We start from the raw sequence: 23459 nt of genomic DNA, 5'->3' as shown, positions 1-23459 counted from the left end.
TAAAACCTGAGAGCACCGACGATGACTTAGGAGAACACATGAACGCTTCTCCTAGATGACAACATTGGCCATAGGCTGCAGTGACCAGCGTGAAGGACTCTCAATACATCTTGGGGGTAGAGTACCACCCGGCCACTACAATAGATTGTGGCTGCATCTCACTCGTGGTCCGCGGAAATAAATAAAGAGTGGAGCGACCGCCAGCGCATACACCTTTCCACGGCCTCCGAGTCCCGTTGTTGCCAGTGCTGCCTATCTGTGGCTCTTTGCATGCCCGCACCGGAGAAGGCTCTACATAGAGTGTAAGTGGTCTTTTCACTTACCTATAAATAAAAGTTCTGTTCTTTTTTTAAAGTAGGGTGGGAGAAACTTGCAGAGTTTGACTCCATGGAATTCTGCTGATTTACATAACAAACTCAGCAAGAATCCGCTGAGTTCTGTGAACAGGCGGAATTAAGCACGTCGCGCTGCTTACGCTGATTTTTAGCACCAGGAGCTAATTCCGCACTTATAAATCAGGCGGACGGCACACTGTGGGGAGCCAGGGGGTGCTGCTTCTCTAGTTGATTTTGCTGCAGCTCGAGTAGATTTTCTACTTGAGCGGCAGCTTTCTGACAGTGAACAGTTACGACCACCCACGACCACCTGTGCTGGGGAAATCTTGCGGGGCGCCCTCCTAGCGACCAAAAATTGCGCTGGGGGCACCAAATCCCACCGGAGCTGGCCAACTTACCGTTAGCGAGACGCATGCGAGAAAAAACTCTGGCAGGTGGCGGTTGGCAGAATTTGTCCAGAACTGAGTGGCCAAAACTCCGCTGCCAAAGCAAAATATAGCACACCTCTATTTAATAGTATGGCACTGACTGAATCTAAAGAACTACAATACCATGTGGGGGTAGCGAGCACTACAATTACAATACAATAAATATAATTCCAAAATCAGGCTTGATGTTTGAATGTAATAAGTTAATCTTTGATCGAAAGTACAACCACTATAAACAAGCATTGGCATAGCCAATAGGTCTCGCCTTTGGGACCTTATAAGTGTTAAGCCATGCAACAGTTGCATAACTAAATTCTTATAAGGTCCCAAAAGCGAGACCTATTGGCTATGCCAAGCAGCCGCGCGACCGCGAAAGTGAAAGTGATCGCAATAAAACATCAAAGTGGTCGTGCGGCCGCGAAAGTAATCCCGATCAAGCGCGCTGCACGTGCCTGCGCACATGCACTGTAGCTCTAGGCTGGCCATGGTAGCACTTTTTGGAGCCCTCTCAAAAAGTCTCGCCAGACCAGCGCATGCGCTGGGTCAGGCGAGACCTAAAAACGGTTCTAACTTTCTTCTCTTCCAAAGACACTGCCAGAATTAATACATTCCTCTTCATGTCCCTCAAGGAAGTTCTTACAATGTTTTAAATATGTAATCTATGCCTGTACGATCCTAATCCTATTGATTTTTTGATTTTTGTGCGACCGCCATCTATTGTTTTATTTTACTTTTTCATCTATCTTGTTTGTCTCTGTAACGTGTAAGTATGTACATTTCAATATGTAACTTACGTGGTTCTATTGTGAAGCGCTCTGACACCTTTGGGTAAAGTCCGCGCTATATAAAATTGCATCAAATAAATTAAAATTAATTAAACAGAGTTTCTTCTTTAAATATTGCTGTTTAATGATTGATACAGAAAGTACAAAGGGGAACACATACTTGCCCATAGACCCAACTCAGGCGAAAGACTCCCAATTTTTGAAACCAATAAAGGCTTTATTGTAGCTGCCTACCGCCTCAAATTGGCTACGCTTCAGAAATTAATAAGGAAAATACATTCCCCGATTAGTTTTTCAAAATCTCCCACTATCACACCATTGGAAATTATATTTCTTTACCACAGCCTTTTTCTTACCATTTTTCAATTTTGTCAGCTCATCAGATGAGGTGAATTGATGCCTTTTACGCGCACCAGTTGCTCCTTGACGCGGTACTTCAGAAAGCAGAACTTCTTGAATCGCCACGGTATGAGCCTGCTGCAACATGGCCGCCGCTCTGAAGAGAAAAAATTGTTGAACTACAGCTCCCAGAGGCCCCAGCGAGTGCCCCCCCTCCGCGCTTTCAGAGAGGAGGCTCCGCCCCCTGGGCACAGGTAGTGGCGTTTCCGGTGAGAGCTGCAGACAATGCGTGAGTGAGAAGGAGAGATCGAACAAGAGTTACAAACCCAGACACATATTGGGAGATAGAGGGGGAAAAGCCACCTGGAGCCGAGGTGAGCGAGGTGCAAGGAAGGTAACGAGTGTGGGAGTGTCTTAAACAGTGCGTTGTTTCTCGACCCGGCGTCTGTTCCACTCTTCTGTCTCCTGTATCCAATATCCCTTTAGTGTACTTACCGTCCACTCTCTGACGAGCTCAACTGTCTGTCTCAGCGGGTCTCCCTCTTACATCTATCTCGAGCTACCCCTCTCAACTCTCTGTACCTCTCTTTCCCTCTCGTGGGCTGTGGCACCTGTTATACAACGTTCTTCCTCTCCATCTGCTTGTCACAACTGCCACACCTCTCCATTTATCTGCGCTCTTATCTTTCTATCTATCCGTCTTACCCTCGCCCCATCTACCTGTGTCATCTCTAAATATCCTGCCTTCCCCTCTTTCCACATTTCTTAATTTATACCATTTACAGCGGAGTAAATGACACCACGACACACCCATGCTCTCTTCGTCTGCACGGCGAGCTAAACAAATGCTGTCAACGTTGTTCGTGTCATTTGAACTGTAACTGCATTACTTTAGTATACCGTATGCGTGTATTCATGTTGTTGAGCGTTGTCCACGCACGTAATAAAATAAATACATAGATACACTGCTAATGGTGTAGCGTTTCGGCGATTCCTTTTCTCTTCTTAACACTTAACCGCATTTTGTTCGAACAAGCGAGAATTCAGGGTATAGCGTGAAGGAATGATGTTCTAGGATGCACCGGCTGTTGCAGGTTGTTAGAAATACATTATTATGGCATGTCTGTCACAGAAAACGGTAGGAGGGATCAGATATGGTGCTACGCCCTTTGGGTTGGGATATAGGACAAAAGCGGATGCAGGAGGGAATGCTGCTTATCCAGTGAAGGGGTGGTATGACATCATCGCCAGTAGGAAAGCTTGGGTTTCGTGGTATAATACCACTTTTAGAAGTTATAGGCGGATACAGAAAGATATAATTGGCCTCTGGAATAACGATGCTATAACTGTTTTAAGGGAGAGCCTCAGCAGGTTTTCTTGATGCCCTCGGGTGCTAGATAATAAGTGCCACTGCCATAGAATGAGTTTAGGGGAGGGGGCATCAGCTGAAAGGAAAAGCAGTGCGACGGTACTAGTTGTTGTATGTGAAGGACTAAAGTATGATGGCAACAGATTTTGCAACACATGGGGTGGGTAGAGTAGCATGGCATTGCTCCTGGTAAACTGATATCAGGTACAGCAGCGTAGCATCGCCTTTTGGATCGAACGTTTGTATGGTACTGATAACTGGGACGCAAAGAACACATTGTATATAAATAAAGTGTCCCTGTCTCGGTGAGGAATAAGTGCAGAAGAATAATAGTGGTGGTGAGTGTGGCAGGGGTAGTGCCTAGCGGTGGGAGATGAGTGGGGTGCGATAGAGGAGTAAAGCACTGAGCATGGGAGCAGGAATGTGGGACATTGTATGATAGCCCTGGCTACCGCAGGACGAAGATATGCAGCGATAGTGCCGGTTGCCATGTACTGAGATGAAGACAGAGTTTTAGAAAGATTGCATGTTTCGGGTGGCATTAGTTGCTGGAAGGTTAATTATGATTTCGGAAGGGGAATATAAGAAGAGTAATCTATGAATGGCATTGCTCATTTAAGAGTAAAGGTGAGGGGTTGTAAGAGATAGGAAGAACAAGGTTCCAACTGCAAATGAACATAAGGGTGCAACACAACCCAAATGTTTGCCAAATACCCCCCCCCCCCCCCCCTATATACAATAAATCTTAGTCACTAGATAGAACTTGGTGGTTGTTCCAATTTTTTTTAGGCATGTATCAAATTCAAATACAAAACATTTCTCAGCAAAGGTTGCTCCATCGTGATACGGCCGACATAAAGTGCTCAAAGATGTGTGCGTGAAGGTGAAAGAGTAGTGGGAAATGTATATTTGAACAACCTCGTCCACATGGGGTCGAAACGTCGACTTTTTCTGTGCTAATTCGACCTGTACTATGTATTTCTGTGCCTACTTGTGGTCTGACTTACCATTGTACTATGCTTCCACAATTGTGTGGCCTCATTGTTTCTCTTTTACCGTGCTAGACAGGTCATAATTCGTATCATTGTAAATATTGTACAGTATATTTATATCTTTATACTTTTTCCACTACTCTTTCACCTTCATGCGCACATCTTTGAGCACTTTGTCACCGTATCACGATGGTGCAACCTTTGCTGAAAAATTTATTGTAATTGAATTGGATACATGCCTAGATACATTTTGGATCAACGACCAAGTTCTATTTGGTGACTAAGATTTATTGTATATGGGGAGTCTTTGGCAAAGATTTGGGTTGTGTTGCACCCTTAGGTTCATTTGCAGTTGGAACCTCGTTCTTTGTATCATATTAACCCATTTCCATCTGTGATTGAGTATACCTCTTTGTTATGTACTTAGAAAGGGTGATGGCACTCTCCGTTGGATAGCTCAGAGAATTGTAAGCAGAGCTTTGAATATCAATTTGGGGTCGGTCCCAGGAAAGGGGCGTGCCCGCATCCATCGTGCTGCTTTAGGTGTAAGCTCTATGCTTGTTTTCTTTTCTCCGCTGGAAAGGGGCATGGTGTGAAGCCTTCTTTGAGAGCTCGTAGCAGAGCAACTGTTAACAATAGCAAATTATACTGCTTTCTGTGGCCGTATGTGTGTTCCTTCTTCCCATACTTTATTATTCATAGTGTAAATTTGTTAAAATCATTAGAGCTAGAACTTGTATATAGCCTTACGGTAACATTTCAGTATAGGAGGCAATTATATTGACAATACAATGCCGCAATCATATTGCTAGATTGAACATTTAAATAACTAATCATAATCATATTTTTAGTACAGTTAATGAAGTGCTGTAATCTTTAAGGTAGTATACAATTATAAAAATAGAACATTTAAAAGGACATTTTTGCGAAACTTAGCAGTTCAAAAATGTTTTGTTTCAAACAAAATGTCATCGCTTCTTTGCACTTAGTAATTCCATTATGAACAAGTATCGGTTCTTAATGAAATAAAAAAAAAAAACGTTTTTAAAACAACAATTTGAAGAGTAAATAAACTCGAAAGTTAAGAAATATTCTCTCTGTGTCCATGCAAAATGTAATGTCTTCATTGCACTTAGTAATTCCATTAAATAAAAAATATTGATTTAAGGCTTTGCCTTACTATCGTGTCTGCACCTGTAGAAAGACTTTGTCCCCGTGGGCAAACGTTGTTGTCTCGTAGCACAATATATCTGCAACTTGAGGCATTGCTCAGCAGCCTACCAGGTTTGGGTAACTGAAGGGATACCCAAGCTGTAGGGTTCTTGGGCAGGATAGATCTTTCATCTTTCCTTCGTCCATGGCTCCCACCTGCTACGTCTGTCTATTCAGACGAAATACTCTGCTGCCTTTTACTTGGTGTCCTAAGTTAAAATCCAGGAAGTGAGGCTGTCATTTCTCCTTTCCAGTGAAGTACCACCAAACACAAGAGTAGGGGTGTAGCTTCAATTGGTGCAGTGGCACTGCGGTCCAGGGGCATAAAGGACCCAATGAATCCGGAATAGTGCTGTATTTTATCATTCAAACAGCAGCCAAGGGGCATTTCCATCCTTACACTAGGACCCATTTCACACTAGCCACACTACCGCACAGGAGTTCATTCTTAAAACACACATTTATTTTCAAATAAAATTGACACATTTCATCAAGTCAAAAACACACAAAAGGGAGTGCCTCAAGATAGAGCTGGTTTTTTTTCCTTCTCTCCTCCTTTTATGAAAGAAGAAAAAATACAAATTACCTCTTGAGGCACTCCCTTTTGTGTGTGTTTGTCTGTTCAATTGTATTTATGGTTGTTGAGTAGTTTGACTGTTAGAGGGTGAGTGCCTACAACTATTACCTTACAAGACTGGCATTTGTGCTGCCGTTCAGAGCATAACTACTCTTTCTTTGGGATTATTTACATTTCATAAAGTGTGAGCTTTTGTTTTTTTAAAGTTCCCTAGGTGTGGGCACTGATATATCAAGGCCTCTTCACACGTGGTATTGGCACTGCACCTTGCTCACCTCACCCCCTCCGATCAAAGAGGCTACTGCCTGTCGGTTCAATCCTCTGTATCCCATCTTGTGACTTCCAGGTTCCCGTCAGATTGTTTTCGTTTTGTTAACAGCCCTGCCAAACCTCTTTCTTGTTGTCCTTTGGGGCGGCAGCGGATTCTGTTATGCGCCCAGTGCAAACTACTCATCCCACTGCATCGACTTGCAATGTTGTATCAGAGTGCAAAAGTAATATGCTTTAAAAGTGATCCAGCTCACTGCAAAATACTCCCTCACGCTCTTGACACCATGCCACATACTTTACTCAACCATGCCACCTAATTTTACCTTTCCCTGTATCATAATTCCAGTGGCCCTGCCTATTAGGTGAGGGGGGAGGCCTGGGGGCTGTGTTTGCTCTGTAGCCGGTACAGTTGTGTGTTTCTGCTGCATGGAGGCCACCCTTTGTTCTGGTACAGGTATGAACAGGTAAATGGGTTCATTATTTAGGATACCTGCCTATATGGTCTGTTGAATTCATCTGTTTATATTATAAAGGTTACACGCTGCTAAGTACTATTCTATTGCTTTTACGTTGCCTTCCAGTGTTGCTTTCAGTAATTGGTCGTTTGGTTCCACTGCTCTCATCGGTTAGCCTTCCCCCCTCGACCCTCCTGAATTCTTAAAAAGAAACGGACTGTCCTAGTAGCATGTGATTGTGAAAACCCGTGAGTGCCCTGGCTGCCAAGCGAATACCAATGGCTGAATGACTGGGGCACTCTCGTATTTCAGCACCACTGACAGTCCATGGTCTAACTAACACGCGTCCTTCTACCCAGCTGACAATCTTAAATTAGTGTCCCTCTGTGGACAGGGGCGTAGCTTGGGCAGTAAGATTGGGGGGGGGGGTGGAGAGGGGGGCGGGTAGCTTCAGGTTTTGCAACAATCTCGCTAAAATACATTATGAGAAGCAGGGCGCTAGGAACGCTTAAGCAGCAGTAGAAAGAGAGCCATGCGTATTGTTAAGGGGCTTACAACTCCATATTTTGTAAAAATATTGTTCAAGGCCTTTAAAACGGCACGTGTGCTTTTATTTGTCTGTATGTGTATGTAAAAATCCCAAGAGTAACTCGACACACACTTCATACTACCCGAATTAAAGCACCCGCACCCACCTGTTTACTATAGAATTTATTATGGGTGTGTAACACTCCAAACTCCCCCTCTGAAGCTAAGCCCCTGTCCGCGGGCCCGTTACTTGTCCACCCTTTCTTCTAGCATTCAGGCATACTGTGTCATAGGGGTTAAAGGTGCATTAAGGAGGGCGCCAAGAGGTGCTGCGAAATTCGGATGTGGAAATACCATGAAACTCTGCCCTCTTTATTTTGATTACGTCTGTTCCTCGTGGTTTACGGATCTTGGTCACGTTAAACCACACTGTGTTCAGGAGTGACAGAGGGTGAACAAACAGCGTCGTGGCGACTCTGCTTAGTCGCCTTTGTACACCGATGTTTGGTAAGTGTTTATTTTCCTTAGACTTGACTAAAAGAGGGTCGGTGAGTCGACACCCGAGTACAGAGCTTAGAGTTTATTTTTGTCTTGTCATATTCCAGTGTTATCTGGCGTAACTTTCGCCTTTACCACCTCTCCGCAGGCGCCGTTGGGTGTTTAGGGGACGGGGGCATCGAGCTGTCCACAAATACCTGCAGGATGAGGAGGATGCCGTCACTTCCCACCCACCCTCCTTCGGCGAGCCTGCTTCGTTATGTGTTTTTTTTGCTCTGTTAATTAGCAGCTGCAGTAGTTCTTCTCTCATTTTGTCCCTGGCGGCTTTTTGTGTCGAGGGTGTCACACCTTCGTCACACTGCAGACGCGCAGAAGAGACGGAACGTCTCACCTCGTATATCAAACTGGCGCGCTTTAGCGATGCATACATAAATTTCTGGAGAAAAAAACAATTTACATATTTTCTGCATTCTCTTAATCTCTTCCTGCGGTGCGTTATTGTACTATTTACAACTCTACATGCACCCTCTCAGACGTTCTCTTCTTATTAGTCGAAATGTGTCATCCACTATTTTGGATTTTTTTCTTCTTTTGCTGTCGCAGGCGTTTTACCCTGTCCTTGTTAATGGTCGGTATCAGGACAGGGTGATTAATTTCCAAGTGGTTATGAGACCTTTGATTGACAAGTAGAGTGGGGAGGAAGAGCAATGCTGGAGTCATGTATCGGCACTCAGTATAGCATGCATGCATGCAATGAGCATCTCTTGGCGTCCTCCCAGGGCGTGTTTCAAGGGTGTAGATGGGCCAACATGTAATTTCGGTTGTTCCTTGCCAGGAGCTGCTGGTGACGATCGCATTTCAAGTTAAACGTAGTTTCATGGTTTTCCTAATTCTCAGCTTTGTTACCTTTTCATCTTTCACAGCTCGCGATCCGAGAGAAACGTAAGTGTTACAGCACCTCTAAAATTGTCGAGATGGTGAGCTCACCCTCTATTTCTGCTCTAGAAACCGCCTCCCTCCGCGGGAAAGCTCCACACAAGGCCGCATGTGCTCTGCTTATCAGACGGATGCCGATTTCCCCTACCTCGGCTTTTCCGACCTTGGCCCATGTTTTAAGCCTTTGACTTGCAGATCGTAGAAGCGCACATTATTTTCAATTTCCCCTTGCAGATTCTGTTCTCATTCTCATGAGTGCTATAGGTCGAGTTGCTTTCCTTCCAACAATTTCCATGCCAAGGTTCAGTTAAGATATTTGATTGAGTAATTTACTCTCTTCATTTTGGGGGCTTGGTTTAAAGCGAAATATTGGGAATATAAGAATGTTTTCATTTTAAAACATAGGAACTTTGGTTGAGAATTGTACATACCAACTGGTAATTCAGGAAAATGAACATTTTCCCCTTAAAAGAGTTGTCTCGGGTAAAGTAGCAACAATAGTGTTGGGGGTGAAATTAACAAGACTTTTCAGGTAAGGTTAGTGTTACCGCAGGAATCATTTATACAAAGTAGGATCAGGTTAAAGGGCAGGAAGTGGTCCTTACTATATAGTCACAATTATGAAAGTGTCAGAAAGTGTCAAGCATGTTATTGTGTCAGCCATGCACTGCTTTTCGGGGTTCACACCAGTAGATTTCCCCTAACCCCTACATTTGGTTTCTGCCTCTGCGGAGTGAAGGAAATTGGACAGTTGGTTCCTGACCCCTTTCCTGAGTTGGACTTTTTAGTGGTGATGGTATAGTTAGTTCTAGACAACATGACAGAAAAGTGCTTACTTTTCTGTGCCTTCAGAATCAGTACATTAGTACACAGCTTGGCATTTTACAATAATTGTACTTTATTATAAAGAGTACCTCTTTATTAATGCCTATTATTAGAGAGAATAAAATGTAGGCCCCAAAGATTACCATACACGCATCTGTAACAGTTAATCAAAAAACTCCCAATTTGCCTTCGAGCATTATATATTTATATTTGAGTTAAATTTGCTGCCGAGTTATGGTCCTCCATTAAGTGTCCTGAAAGACATTGGGTCTCACAGCAAATTGTCTCTCTTTCTATCACTCATTAATTGGGGCAGACAAGGTTGTGGATTTTTGAAAATATGTACTTGTCCAAGTGCTACTGAAATCTTCTAGCTCTGTAAAGGAATCCACTTGTCCCACCTAATTTATAAATCAGTTAGCTGGGTCGTCACAGATGTATTTCTAGTAGCTGCAGTCCTCAAAATGCATTTGCCCCACTTCCAATCGTGAGCAGCCGTGCAAGCTTTTACAGCAGCTCATTACTTTCCAGATCTCCCATTCTGAAGTCTGGTACTGTGAAGGACACAAAGGGGAGAATTAAATTGGAAATCTCAGTGAAATTGGAACAGCAATGTCAATCTGGGGGCAGACATAGCAGAGGATGGCGGTCACAGAAGCTCACTGAAGTGACTATCGGGGTAGTAGCACTCTACCAAAAACTCTTGATAAATTGATGTAACCTTGGCCTAAGCTAGGGGCAGTAGCTGAACCTGTGAACAAACTGACATACTGTAGCTATTTCTTGTCGCCGGCCAAGACAAGTTGGGAAAGTGAAAAGCAGGAATTAACTGAATTGTGTAGAACTGGATGAGAAATGCCCACCCATGGTGGGGTTGACTGCCGGAGTGGGTGGGCAGCAGGGCCTGGTGAAGGCCATGTGCAGTGGGAGTTGGGCACCTGTGGCAGGGGTTGGCTGTCTGCAGAGGGGTTGGACAACTACCTGTGCGAATGGCCAAAGGCCGCGCACAGTGAGCTAGGGTATACTCTCATGAAGGTTGAATGTAGAACATAATAAAAAAAAAAAAAAAACAGGGTAAAGAAGTTATGGTTAGCATTGATTTTTACACATTAGCCTATTATCAAAAAACACAAGTTCAATTAAAATGCTAACCATAACTTCACTCAAGGCTACTGTTAGCTCCCGCAGGAATTCTGCAATAGAATACAGGCACCGCGGCTAGTGGGAGCTCAAACCACTGCATCAAACTAGAGTTTGTCATGCTGCAATGCATGTCTAGAAATTTTGAACTGTAGGTTACTTGTATCTGTGTAGTAGTTTGCCTCTGATTGTCAGGCATGATGTCAATGGCTTTCCTGTACGCATATCCAGCCATGAAATCCCTGTGCCTGGGGTAATCAATTTATGATCTTAATTTGAAAAGTACCCTCTCCAGTGAATTTGGACAGACTGTGTGGCTTTCTAACATGGTGACTGAGTGCTACCGTACTCAACCCTAGCATGATTATTGTTCTTTCCTTTCTGTGCACTTTTAAAAGGTGAGTTGATTAGTCTATTTGTTTGTCGGTGAACTGGAGATTAAACAGAAAGGATCTTGTGTTTTCATGGCTAAAGTGCACTTTCCCCCGGTTAGTGTTTGAACAAAGACTGTTGCATGCGTTTCCCAGCCTAAATATTTATTCCTATCACGTGTTCTCTTTCAACTTTGATTTCTCATGGAAGAATGGCAGCAACAGAGAATATGGCTTGCATTTGTACTTGTGTACCCATCATTCACTAAGGCAATGTTCAGTGAATTGTTTTTCATTATCTTCTTTACTTATTTTGAAGTGTCAGACTATCTACAATCCTAGCCAATTTGTTTTAGAGGCCAAGAGAATGTGTTCATCTGATTTCTCTTATTTATCTGAGCATCATCTCCTGGAATGAGAAGGGCCTTTCCATACAAATCCATAGTATCTTCCAGGTTAAGGTGGCTTAGGCTTTTTGGTTTGTTATTTGACATTCTTTGGGATCTCCCAAGACCGTGTGGTTCAGTCTACTTGATCTTCAAGTGGACTTCATATTGGGTTTACCTAAGAAGGGCTTATTCAGTCATTTTAATATGTTGTGAGCCTTTCTTTGAGGGTTCCAAATGACAGGGTGGTTTGGTGGTTTTTGATTTGTTGTTTGCTTCTCTTTGGGAATTATCTAAGGTAGGGTGGTTTAGTCTTCTTGGTTGGTACTCTTTCTTTAGGGGCTACCCAAGACAGATTGGTTCAGTCTTCTTGGTTAGCCCTTGTTCTTTTTGGCAGTCGTCCATAAAGAGATAAGAGTAGAAGGAACCAGACTTTATGATCTGTCTGTGGCCAGTTTCTGCAGTCAATGCATATTGGCTGGTGGATCGGGAGATTGTATTTAGTTTGTTTTTCCATGGCCTTTTCCTCCGTGTTTTTGTCTTGGTGGTCTTTAGCCTTTCACTGAAGTGGTTGCCCAAAGGAGGTTGGCAGCATCAGGTTAGTCGTCTTTTCTGTTCTTGGATAGTGTCAGTTATCTTTTGACCAAGAGAGGCCCATCATAAATCCCTACTCAATTAACTGACTCTCCACAGGAGCTTAGGTGGAATCGTTATTAATATGCCAGATTTCCATGACTCTGGTATCCTCGTCTGCTCAGATATGTCTGTTTGGAGCACTCGTCTAGATTGGCACTGCACTCTGAGTCACCTTACTATTGAAGTTGCTCCTGTCAGGCAACTGCGTGGGTGTTAAGGTGGTCCATGAGGTGGCAGTGGCTTATTGTTCACTCTCATGCAGATTATTTTGACAACATGGCACCCTCTGTGCAAGCTCCTTAGCAGGTAGCGGCAGCTGCAGAGCAAATGCTTGTAGATTGTTTGGGCTATGTCATGGTCTAGTGATAAAATCACTTACTCACAAGACAAAGGAAATGTGTGAGAACATGGAGCACCCTGACACTGTACCACACACTGTCTAGTGCATGGGTACTCGCAAACATTTTCCCAGGGCCAAAAAGTATAGTCTGTGGTGTGGCCGAGGGCTGCACTGATGTCAGCAGAGTGGCGGTTAGGCGAGTGATAAAGATGAGTGTAGGGGAAGCAAAGCATGTACATCAAGTGGCTGAATTGCACAATGTGAAACCAGAAAACCTAGGATCAATCCTGACTTTGCTACCTGGCCAAATTGTGTGATCCTAGGCATTTCATTTAGTTCGCTTTCCCTCTTTTTCTTCATTATCACATATAAGAGGACTTTAAAAAACTTTGGCTTCAGGGCGTGCGCTGTACAAAATGTTCTCCTGCATTTCATTCAATAAACTATAATGTTCATGTATGATAGCAAACCATCCCACCCAAAGGGTGCACATAACTGACTGGCCTCTTAGTACTCTATTGGCATTGTTGTGCGGATGGGAAGAAGCACGAATATTTCTAAATTCATGTTCGAAAACTATCACTTAAAAAAGAAAATTCGCAGCGGTATCTACACTGTACCGCCTGATACAGTTTAAATATCTTCACAGAGCGTACTATACACGGACCAGACTTTGGCAGATGGGGAGTTATCCAGTCCTCTGCATGTCTGTGGTGTGAGAGAGGATGGGACGTTCTTACATACTGTTTGGAGTTGCACGGTGTTGCAGCCCTTTTGGAGAATCCGGTCTTGCCTGAATGAGATACTTTCATGGGAGCTCCCGTTCGATTCACGACTTTTCCTTCTACACAGTACAGACGACATTGGGGGAAATAAGTATAAGCAACATTTATTGTTTTTAGCTCTCACTGTTGCCAAATGAGATATCGCCCAAATGTGGAAAAGGACATCCCCCCGACACTGGGTAAATGGAAAACTGAACTAGACAGATGTATGGGGACGGAAATAGCAGTGTTTCTAGCTCGGGGCTGCCCCAATAAACATAGGAAAATTTGGACCCGATGGGAGTCATATCGTGGAATAGAGCTTCTCCCCCCCCCCCCCCCCCGCCACGCATAGACACTTTATAAATGACCCCATATCCCAGTGATCACCGACCGGAATATCCCGTATTGTAGGACAATAGATCATTCTGTTATATCCTATACACATGTCTTGAGATCTAGTACTGTCTGCAGTTTGTTTAAGTTATACCACCTGCATGTTCGGCAGGTATTGAAAAATAATCAAAATGTCGGAACTTCAGCAATGTATGTTTTTTTTTCTCTCCTACAGGTCATTGTAGGGCTGTCGCCCAACTTTCAAATGAATAACCAAATACAATTTGTTGTTAAAAAAAAATATATATATTCTCAATGTACTTAAAAAAATACTTCTAAATGCACTGACATGACGTACTAAGGTGATACGATTCTTTATGTTAATGAAATACACTTTATGAACTTTGAAGAGATTATCATATTTTTACACGTTTGTTGCCAGATATCTTTCAAAATGAAAGTGTTCCTAAAGTTAAGCGGTGCTGGACACCCTGGTTACTTTCTTTCTATATCTTCAATTAACCAGGAAATAGCAATTTTCCCGTTTATTTAACATGTTTTTCATGCTAGTGCTGAGTCTAGTAAACAGCAGCCTGGAGCTGCTGTTGACCAGGGGGCCGCATGTAAAGGCCAGGAGGGCCGCACTTTGAGTATCACTGGTCTAGTGGTTGTGGTGGACGACATTTGATCTACTGGTTAATATGATGACTAATCCACGTTCGGGTACATAGTTTAATACAGAATCTTACTTCAGCCCCTTCCTCCATACCCCCATTAACATTTTGTGGATCCTGGGTAAATTACTTTCTCTCCCCATGCCATCTGATTTTGTTTGTAATTTCATAATGTAATTACACACAGATCCTATTGTTTTAAACCGTTTCCCTGTATGACGCCTTTTTAGTTCCGAGTATGCACTCTAGCAGTGAAGGTGAGGTTGATTTCCTGGAGGCTGCAGGATTATTGCTTTGGTGCTGCTCCAGATCCGGCCCTGCTGCACCCCTCTTGCCTGACCTTGCTTATCTCCTGCTTTCTGTTTTACTTTCAAGATTCCGTGAATTGCCTGAAGAAATTGCTTTATGATGAAGCAGTATTTGCTCTTTGATCCTCGCAGCTTGCCAGTCCGTGGTGTAGGATTGTGCACATTCTGAGGTGCCCTGGGTCAAGGCAAAATAAGCATGAGTTGAGCAGAGGGCATAAAAGAGCTACTGCCGACTTCCTCGGGCTGGTGTTGATATTCTGCCCCACGCCTCTGCCAAAGCCACACATCATCCATCCTTTCCCTGCAGTCTCCATTACGTTTTCTTTGTGCTTTCTTGTTCACAAATAAGTCGCCTCTTTTACCTTGACATTTGATCCATGGGTACCATTTGTTTTGTAATGTCTGATTTGCCTGGGTACCAGTTAAGACTGTGTGAGATTGTCTTGGGTGGACGTACAATGCAATTGGTCCTCTTTATGTCGTTAACAAATCACAAACGGGCCAAAGTAGCATTGTTTTGTAGACCATCTCCTGCTTTTGTGAATATGGAGTCCTACATACACAATTGCAGTTTTTGCCCGGTTCTGTCTTACTGTAGCAACTTCACAGTTGTGAGCATTGCAGGCAGAACCATGGGGCATTGCACACTGTCCTCTGCACTGAAAGGCATGGGTTAAGAAGTACTGTGTCGCTTGAAAAACGTATTGAAACCATCATTCACTGGTTTACATTTTTTTTAATTTTAAATATCAGTTTATGCATTCTGAAGCAATAATAGGGCTGTGAGCTATGGGTTATACGGAGAAATTGAGACAAGGTGATTTTTTTCTACATAATCTATCGTTTAGAAAAAAACAAAAGAAATGTCCTAAAAATTAAATGTGGAAGGGTGTTAAGGGTGACATTCATGTTTGTAATGGCTTGGCAATTAACAAGTTCTGAAATTCCCTTGTTAAGATGTTACCATCACCTCGTATCGCAGTCCCGCAGCACAGTCAAAATCTGCTACAACCAATGTTACAACTTTTTTTTAATGGCAGAGTCTCTATATGGCTACAAACATAGTTGTCTGCTTTAATTAAACATCGGCTTTAATTTTTATTTTTTGGGGAGGAGGTAATGCATGTTAAACATGCTAACTTGTATTTAATTTAAAGTTTAATTATACATAGTTTATGGTGTATGCTGTTTCTTCTGAATTAACATTTTCTTGTAAAATGCATTCGCTACAATGAGTCTATTAATCATTGCATTGGAGTAAGCACCTTTTATGGTACTAGATTACTCTTAATCTCACCTAGAGAAATTTAATACAATTTGTTTTACAAGAACTACAAAACGTAGAATCCGTAGAACAGATAGACAAATGTTTCAAATATGTTAATGGTGCACTGAAATAAGATGTTGGTGGGTTTAGACAACATGCCAGAGGTGGTGTTCTGCCACACGCATCTATCTTCTTGTTTAAATTTGAACTTCAGGAATTTATCTTTCCCAAATGTTTAATGGAAAAGTTCCAAACATAAATACCAAATATAAATACAGACACACATATACATTAATAAGTTGCAACACTGACCGGACCAGTGCATAGGTGAATTAAAACCGTATGAGGCAGGGTGGCTTCATTAACCTTCTTTTACTAATTGCCACAATAATAGACCCTTTTGTGGCAAATGAAGAAAGCTTCCGCTTTCCAACTAGAGGTAAGTTGTATTTATTGTTTTAAGTAAGTGTAACTGGTATTAAAAACAGGACCCCAGGAATTGATTCTGCAGCCGTGGCATTTTCTGCATAGTTATTGATTTGCCACATAATCCATCATCTGCTGCATAATCTGCAGATTTTAACTAAAAAGTTGTTTCTAGTTCAAATGGATCAAAAGTTACTAAACATGGCAAAACATACTCCTGTGCTGTAGAAGGTCACTCTTAAAGGTTGACGGCTCATCTTTCAGTTGCTTATTGCTGCACTTGGGTATAAAACTGGTACTAATAAATTGAAATCTTTCCCTGACAGTGTTACCATGTGTTAAAACTGATAAACGAATGGCATCACAAAATGTACTCCATTATGCTGCATAATTCCAGTGGCCCTAATTACATCCTATCTGCCCCATGACCACCCATCACCTGACATACTCGCCCTCAACTTTCTACATTTCATACTGCCACACACTACATTCTACAGTCCACTCATTTAGCCACCATTCCTTATGCTAGCATACCACACTTTTCCAGTTTTCTGCTGTGGTCTAGTTAGACGCCTGTTTTAGGCAAGAGTAATTCTACTCGCAATCCTGCCCAAACTGATTTAGTAATGTCATTGAGATTTTAGAGGTCTTGGACTGTTCATACTAGTTGTACTTATAGTTGTTGCATCTTCTGAGTGGGCTATTGGAATTTTCACAGTACTACACTCAAAAGCTAATTGTATGTCATAGAGATTAAATTGGTAGCAAACCAGCATATTGCCTCATTATATTAGAACATTGGAATGTACTGCAACTAACAAAAAAATATATTTGCAAACCTTGCATTACTTGGTGTGTGTGTGTGTATATAATATATATTGCCATTTGTTAGCTGTGTGATTAGATTCTTTGCACAAACGATGCCAATCTTCAGCGGTTATAAAAAAGGGGGGGGGGTTGACTTCAAATTGTTCACAGTGCTCAAAGGGATATTAGCAGGGATACTGGAATTAGGTGATTGTGTGGCGCTGCGATTTTCACATAATTATGGATTTGTTGCATTCACCACATAATCCATCTCCTGCTGCATATTCTGCATATTTTAATAAAAAAAAGTTTGTAGCTTAAACGGTTCAAAAGTTACTAAAAACACAGCTATATGTGTTGCCGCTCAGTGGTAGGCCCTTTGGAAAGTTTAACTGGTCACCTTTCTGTTTCTCATGGCTTTATTTTGGGTGTTAAACTGGTTCTAATGAGGTGCAACCTATGTCCAGACAGTGTTAACAAGTTTCAAAATGAGAAAATCAGGAAATAATCTTATCACAGAATGTGCCGCAATATGCCGCATCATTTGACTCTCCTTGCCCCATAATTCAGTTAACCCTGCCACATAATTTGGCCCACCACTGCCACTTAATTCCAGTGGCCCTGGATATTAGGGTCCAGGTATAACCAATTACCATAAAAGGAAACCATCTCCACCCTTAATTTGCCTGTCCATGGTGGCCGTTTTTTTTTTTTTTTTTACATACAATGGTCATTGGGAAAGTGTTGAACCAGTGTAAAATTCGCTCCTGCACTAAAACCCCCCCAGAGTGTCAGGCAATGCGTCCGAACCTGATGGTTGAAAAGATAATCTAAAGATGGCGCTCATGTTGTGGGTTGATGGCTGACGTAATCATGAGTCATACAGAAACGTTTCGGAGCCATACACTATACGCAATAATTCCTGCCATTTGCTGATAAATAGCCTCCAGGTCAAATCTAGTGTCCATGGTAAATAGCTTTTCCTTTTTCATGTAAAGGTAAAAAAAAGAGTGATGCACAAGCGCAGATCCTTTGAAGATGTAGCTCGGAATGCCTAAACTCTGCCTGGAGAGGAAACAAACTATTCAGAAAAGGGGGAACAGTTCAGACAATGATATGACTGGGAACAGAGCTGTCTTTAGCACTGGTGGCGCCCAGAGACCATCTTTGTTGGCGCCCTCCCCCAAAAACCTCCTTGCACTCATCTCTCCATAGCCCTCTCTCACGTGCATTCCATTTGTTTTATAGCGCAACTCATACCAGCGTAGGGTGTCAGAGCACTTTACATCACACACACTCTTTATACATATCCAACAATTCAGTGTGTAAATCAGTCTACCGGAAATGTTACATAAAACATAGAGGATTGCAAGGTGTAGAAGTCGCACATCACCAATTCTAGTAGGCACTATATTTTAAGAGTGCTGCTCTGGAGAAGCACAAACTCGGGATTTGAATAGATTTCTATCCAAATGAACTCTTTTTTTAGGAATATTTGGAGAATGAAAGACTGGGGAAAACCATAATTCATACTATACAATGCAGTATGTAAGCAGCTGTTTGGTGGCAGTTCATAGATCACTGTTCTATATCAGGGTTGTAGCTTAGAACTGCAAATAACAAAAGGATCTCTTTGACAAAGGCAGTAACCTACTGAACGAGTCACATAAAATATAGTTAAGTGATTTGTGTAGCACATGTTTTTTTGCAGCAGGCTTATTTAACCCTCTGCGCTACTTCATCACGAGTGGACAAAATTCCGATTATTCTCCAGCAGGGACATTAGTCACCAGAGTATCTTAAATTTTTTTTATGTCGCTTCAAAACTGCTAAACGCAAGGAACTCTGCAGGAGGTGCATTTTAAACCTGTTATTTCGAAACACGGCACCCTCCAAGTTCAGCGCCAGGTGCAGCTGACCGGTTTTGCCACCCTAGAGCCGGCCCTGAACGGGAACCAAGACCCCCCCCCCCCCCCCCCCCCCCTAGCCACAAGTGAAGCTTGATGGCTAGACACCAACTTCTGGCAAAAAAGATATGTATATAGATTTTATTATTTAAATTTTGAGGATGCTAAAAACTCTTCCAAACTTCGATCTATCTTATATGGTAAACAGCCCTTACTACGAATCCGTCACCCGCATGCAATTACAACGTGGTCGTTAAAATGACCGCATTGTAACAACTCATACCATTACCCTGCAAGGCGTAACAACGACTTGCAGAGGGGGGAGAAAGTGTTGGATTTAAAATCCAACACCTGCCCTGTACTGTTCGCACAGACCGGAGTTGGAATAGTAAATTATACTATTGCAACATCCAGCGCCCCTCTACGCAAGTCGTTGTTATGACTTGCGGGGTAATGGTATGCGTTGTTACAACACGGTCGTTGTAAGGACCGCATTGTAACGTGGGGTGACAGCAAGCGGAATAAAGAGGCATATTCATCTTATCTATATCTCCATATGCGCAGAATGTAATGTGCTATTTTTTTTTTACCAGTGTTGCGTGTGGGGAGGGTCCATGAGAGATGAAGCCTCGAAACTCCTTCAGACCCTATATTGATGTCATGATTTTACAGGTGAAAACACTGATCAACTTTTGAACAGTGACTGTAAAAACCATTAAGGTAATCCATATCAGCAGTGTGGTTCCTGTTTACATTACACATATTTACTGTATCTTGCATTCCGTAGGAGTGTTTGTTTTTAGGTCGAGCCTGGGCAGCGCATGCGCTGCTCTGCGAGGCTTGCTTTATTGGAGTATGCACTTGAAGCCCTGCCCACTCTTCACCCATATTTATCATTGGCTTGTCATTGTCCTTCGTAAGTGCTGGCTTCTGATTTGTAAATAGGCTTGTTAGTCCCTCCTTAGCACCGCCTTGTCTTCATTTGTAACCTCCCATGAGGACACCTCCTTTTACATGTGTTGTTACTCGGTAGGCTTTAATTGCAGCCTCCGAGCACTAGTTAGTTTCATGGTTTTCGCATGCCTGCTGTTGCTGGCAGGACATGCTCGCAACATCTTTATTATTATTTTTTTTACATGACACGCCACGCTGATAGTGGCGGCCGTGCCTTTGCCTTACTTGCCTCACCAAACACAGCTGAATGTTTAAAAAAATATATATATATATTTATTTACTTATTTTTACATTGCCCCATGCCGCACTTACCCTTTAATATCGGCTGCGCCTCTTTCCTTAAACGAGCAGAGTCTAAGAAAAGGTGTGCGGTCGCCATTAAAGTGAAAGTGCGGCATGGGGTGCTTTCAGAAAAAAAGCATTTGTTTGTCAACTTGACAGACAAATGCTTAATATTTTTTTTAAAGCGCCCATACCGTGCCTTCACAGTAATGGCGGCTGCGCCCCTTTCTTTAAACTCGGCTCGTCTAAAGAATGGGGCGTGGCTGATAGTAAAGTTAAAGTGCAGCAGGGCGTATTTACAAAATACCATTTGTAATACAATAGGTGTCACATTTATGAAACTCGCGTAAATGCAAGACCTATTGCATTGCAAATGCTTGTTTCCAGGATGTTGGTTTTGCCTTTATTTTCATGCAGCATAGTACTTTTGTATAGTGTGTATTATGAATACGTGTGTGTGTGTGTGTGCGCGCGCGAGCGCTTGGGTTTGTGTGTCCGACCATTGATAACCTTGGAGTTGAGTGAGGCTCACGGCAGTCCTAGTGTCTCACAGTGCCTGTCAGTCATATTGGTGATCAGAATACATGCTTATCCAATCCTTTGCCTCTCTGCAGAGTGCAAAACACAGTGGTCATGTGTGCCAGTTGTAATTGAGATTGTGATGAAATTACATATCGAAATATTGACAGTGTGAAAAAAAAAAATGCAGTGCTTACAGGTATGTGCAGTAGCGGCTGCTACCGGCTGGGGTTGGTGGGCGGAGGGGAGGGGAGGGGTTCAAGGAATGTTATAAAAAAACAGACTTTCCTTTAATGGCTGGTCGCCGGATCTCCTCCATCCTTATCTGTCTCTGCCGGAGGCAGCAGGAAGCACACGGGCAGACAGGCTTCCTTGAGCCGCTCACAACGTGAATTGGCGCTCTGACTTGAACAGGGAGCCTGTGCATGTTCCTGACCAGGCTGTGTAATGCAGCCTGGTAGGATCATGCAAAGTGGGCATTGACTATTTGGTCGGCCCTCTGTTCATGCTTGGGAGTGAACAGCACTCCTTCCCTGCTCGGGCTAGCCCCGCCTTGCCCCACACGGCACAGAGGCAATAGGAAAAAGAAAATACCAATAACGATACGTTATTGTCATTTTATTTTTCCTTTTTGCCCAGTGGGGCAACACTCCTTCGCCTTAGCGGAGGAGCCGCCACTGGGTGCGTGTATTTTTTTGTTTTTGTGCGGGGGTGAAGTGAAGGAGACGCAAGCTAGTACATGCGGGAGAGAGTGAAAAGAGCGTGCTGAAAACAAGAGGTGAGGCTTGAGAAATACAGATGGAGGATTTCAGAAAGCTGAAGTGAGGAAAAAGGACATAGGGTCTAACAGATTGCAGGGGAAAGTAGCATGAAAGGAAGAACAGGAGTGATTGAGACACTCCGACTCCTACCTACCTCTTCGTCAGACCTTACTAATGCCTAATTCAGGGTTATATTTTTAGAAGTGAAACATTTTCATTTCTAATTACGCACAACAGATCATTGTTGCTCATATATTTTGTACACTAACAAGCCTAGACCAAGCCAATAGTTTTGCTTTATTTTAGGTGCATGACTTTTATTTTGTGATATGACTGGATGCACCAACAGACAGCTCACTGAGAGGCACCACAATATTGGTTGGATGGTGTGCTATGGGAAGTTGAGGATATTAGTTTACGTGATATAAGCCACACCAACAATTATAAAGGCCATGCCTCTTGAAAAGGATTCCTAGTTATGCTTCTTATGCAGCGCCTCTTTTAGAGCCCTCCTTACATTTTTCCTCCCACTTTAAGCCCTGCTCTGCACACACTCCTATTTAGTCAACATTTCACTGTGCTATGCTTGCCTATTTAGTTCTGGCTCAAGAGTTATACTTTAAAAAACATATCAACACGGAGTGGTCTAGAGAGGAGTATAGTTTTCCCAGCTCACGCTGTTGGTTGGTTGGTTTTTTTCACCTCCTATGAAGTGCTGGCATTGTTAAGCATGAAGGACTTCTTATTAACTCGAAAGCAAACCAAATCTTCACTCATTTAATTCTTTATCTCATGCATGCATCACTTAAAGAAAGCAACCCTTTTTAGGTCTCGGCCTGCGTAGGCTGCGCTTGCGCAGTCTCGCCGGCGAAATCTTATGTTTCTTAGTGTGGGGCTTGAACCCGCCCCTCTTCTCCATTGGCTGGCTTCCTAAACGGAGGCCAGCCATTGGAGGAGAGGGGCGTCTGTCCATTTAAGCCCCGTCTTTTTCGGATTTGGGGGTGTGTTTTTTAGTTTCTTTCTCTCCTCTGGAATGTAAACATTCCAGCCAATGGGAAGAGGAGAAAAAGAAAAACACGACTCCGAATCCGAAAATGACGCTGCGTTTCTCCGAGGCATTTCTGCTTGACCTCGGAGAAAGATGGTGGTGGTCATGGCGTCATCCCCGTCCACGGCCCGGCTGGTGCTCATCCCCTCCCCCCTGCTCTCGGCTCCCTCGGTGCTCCTGTGTCCGGCTGCTGCTCAGGTCTCCTCCCTCTGTCCTCTCCGGCTGGCGCTGTTCGCTCTCCTCCCCCTGGCGCTTGCTCCCTCTCCTCGGGCTAAAGATGGTGGTGTTCATGGCGGGTCAAAGCTACCCCGTGACGTGACGCGCAGCTCTGATGGATGGGCCTGCTCCAGGAGAATCTGCGGCCTGCCGCTTGGGTGATTTGTCCCCTCGCCCTCTCTCGCCTCAGCGCTGATGCATACTCTCGCCCCCTCCCTTCTCCTGGGCTCTCCCCTCCCCCCCACCCTCCTGTCCGGGTTAAGTGAGACCCTCGGGGTCCCAGCGTCAATTTATTTTGGAGGATGCCCAGGTGAGTCAGCAACTAAATTCCTGATCTTTAGCAGCAACAATTTAGTTTGTGTTGAGAACATTTGAACAGGAGGTGAAATGGGTGCCACTTCTGCTTTGGCTCCCAAGATCAATGTGTATGTGTCTGGCTCTCTGTGTGTGTCTGGCTCTCTGTGTGTGTATTGTATTGTATTGTATAGAGTATTTATAGAGCGCAACAATCACCCAACGGGTATCTTGGCGCTACAGTACATGATACAGAGATATGTGGCTAGGGAGGGGCGAAAAGGAACAAATGGTACCAGGAAAATTTATTGAGCTCTAGGGAACAGCCATGTCTTAAGTTTCTTCCTGAACTGCAGAAGGTCATGCGACTGTCTGAGTTCCAGAGGGAGGCCATTCCAGAGCTTAGCTGCAGCAAAGCTGAAAGCTCTGCCTCCTGACTTAGCCTTCCGAACCTTTGGAACCTCCACCAAGCAG

The 23459-nt window shown here is 43.4% G+C and overlaps 1 protein-coding gene across 3 annotated transcripts in view; it reads left to right on the top strand.

Annotated features, from left to right (window-relative positions):
• The first annotated feature begins 2125 nt into the window (after positions 1 to 2125).
• PHACTR4 (phosphatase and actin regulator 4) overlaps positions 2126 to 23459 on the top strand; it is a 464595-nt gene continuing 443261 nt past the window's right edge. For 2 of the 3 annotated variants that reach the window (XM_085647671.1, XM_085647667.1), the window contains exon 1: positions 2126 to 2261. The gene's annotated coding sequence lies outside the window, so the exon portion shown is untranslated. Of the gene's footprint in view, positions 2282 to 23459 lie in introns of all 3 variants that reach the window. The other variant, XM_085647669.1, reaches the window with a different exon arrangement.

This window comes from Triturus cristatus, chromosome 3_2, assembly GCF_964204655.1.
Source record: "Triturus cristatus chromosome 3_2, aTriCri1.1, whole genome shotgun sequence".
Taxonomy (NCBI): Eukaryota; Metazoa; Chordata; class Amphibia; order Caudata; family Salamandridae; genus Triturus; species Triturus cristatus.
The sequence above is the reverse complement of the archived record's forward strand: the minus strand, read 5'-3'. Positions and strand labels throughout refer to the sequence as shown.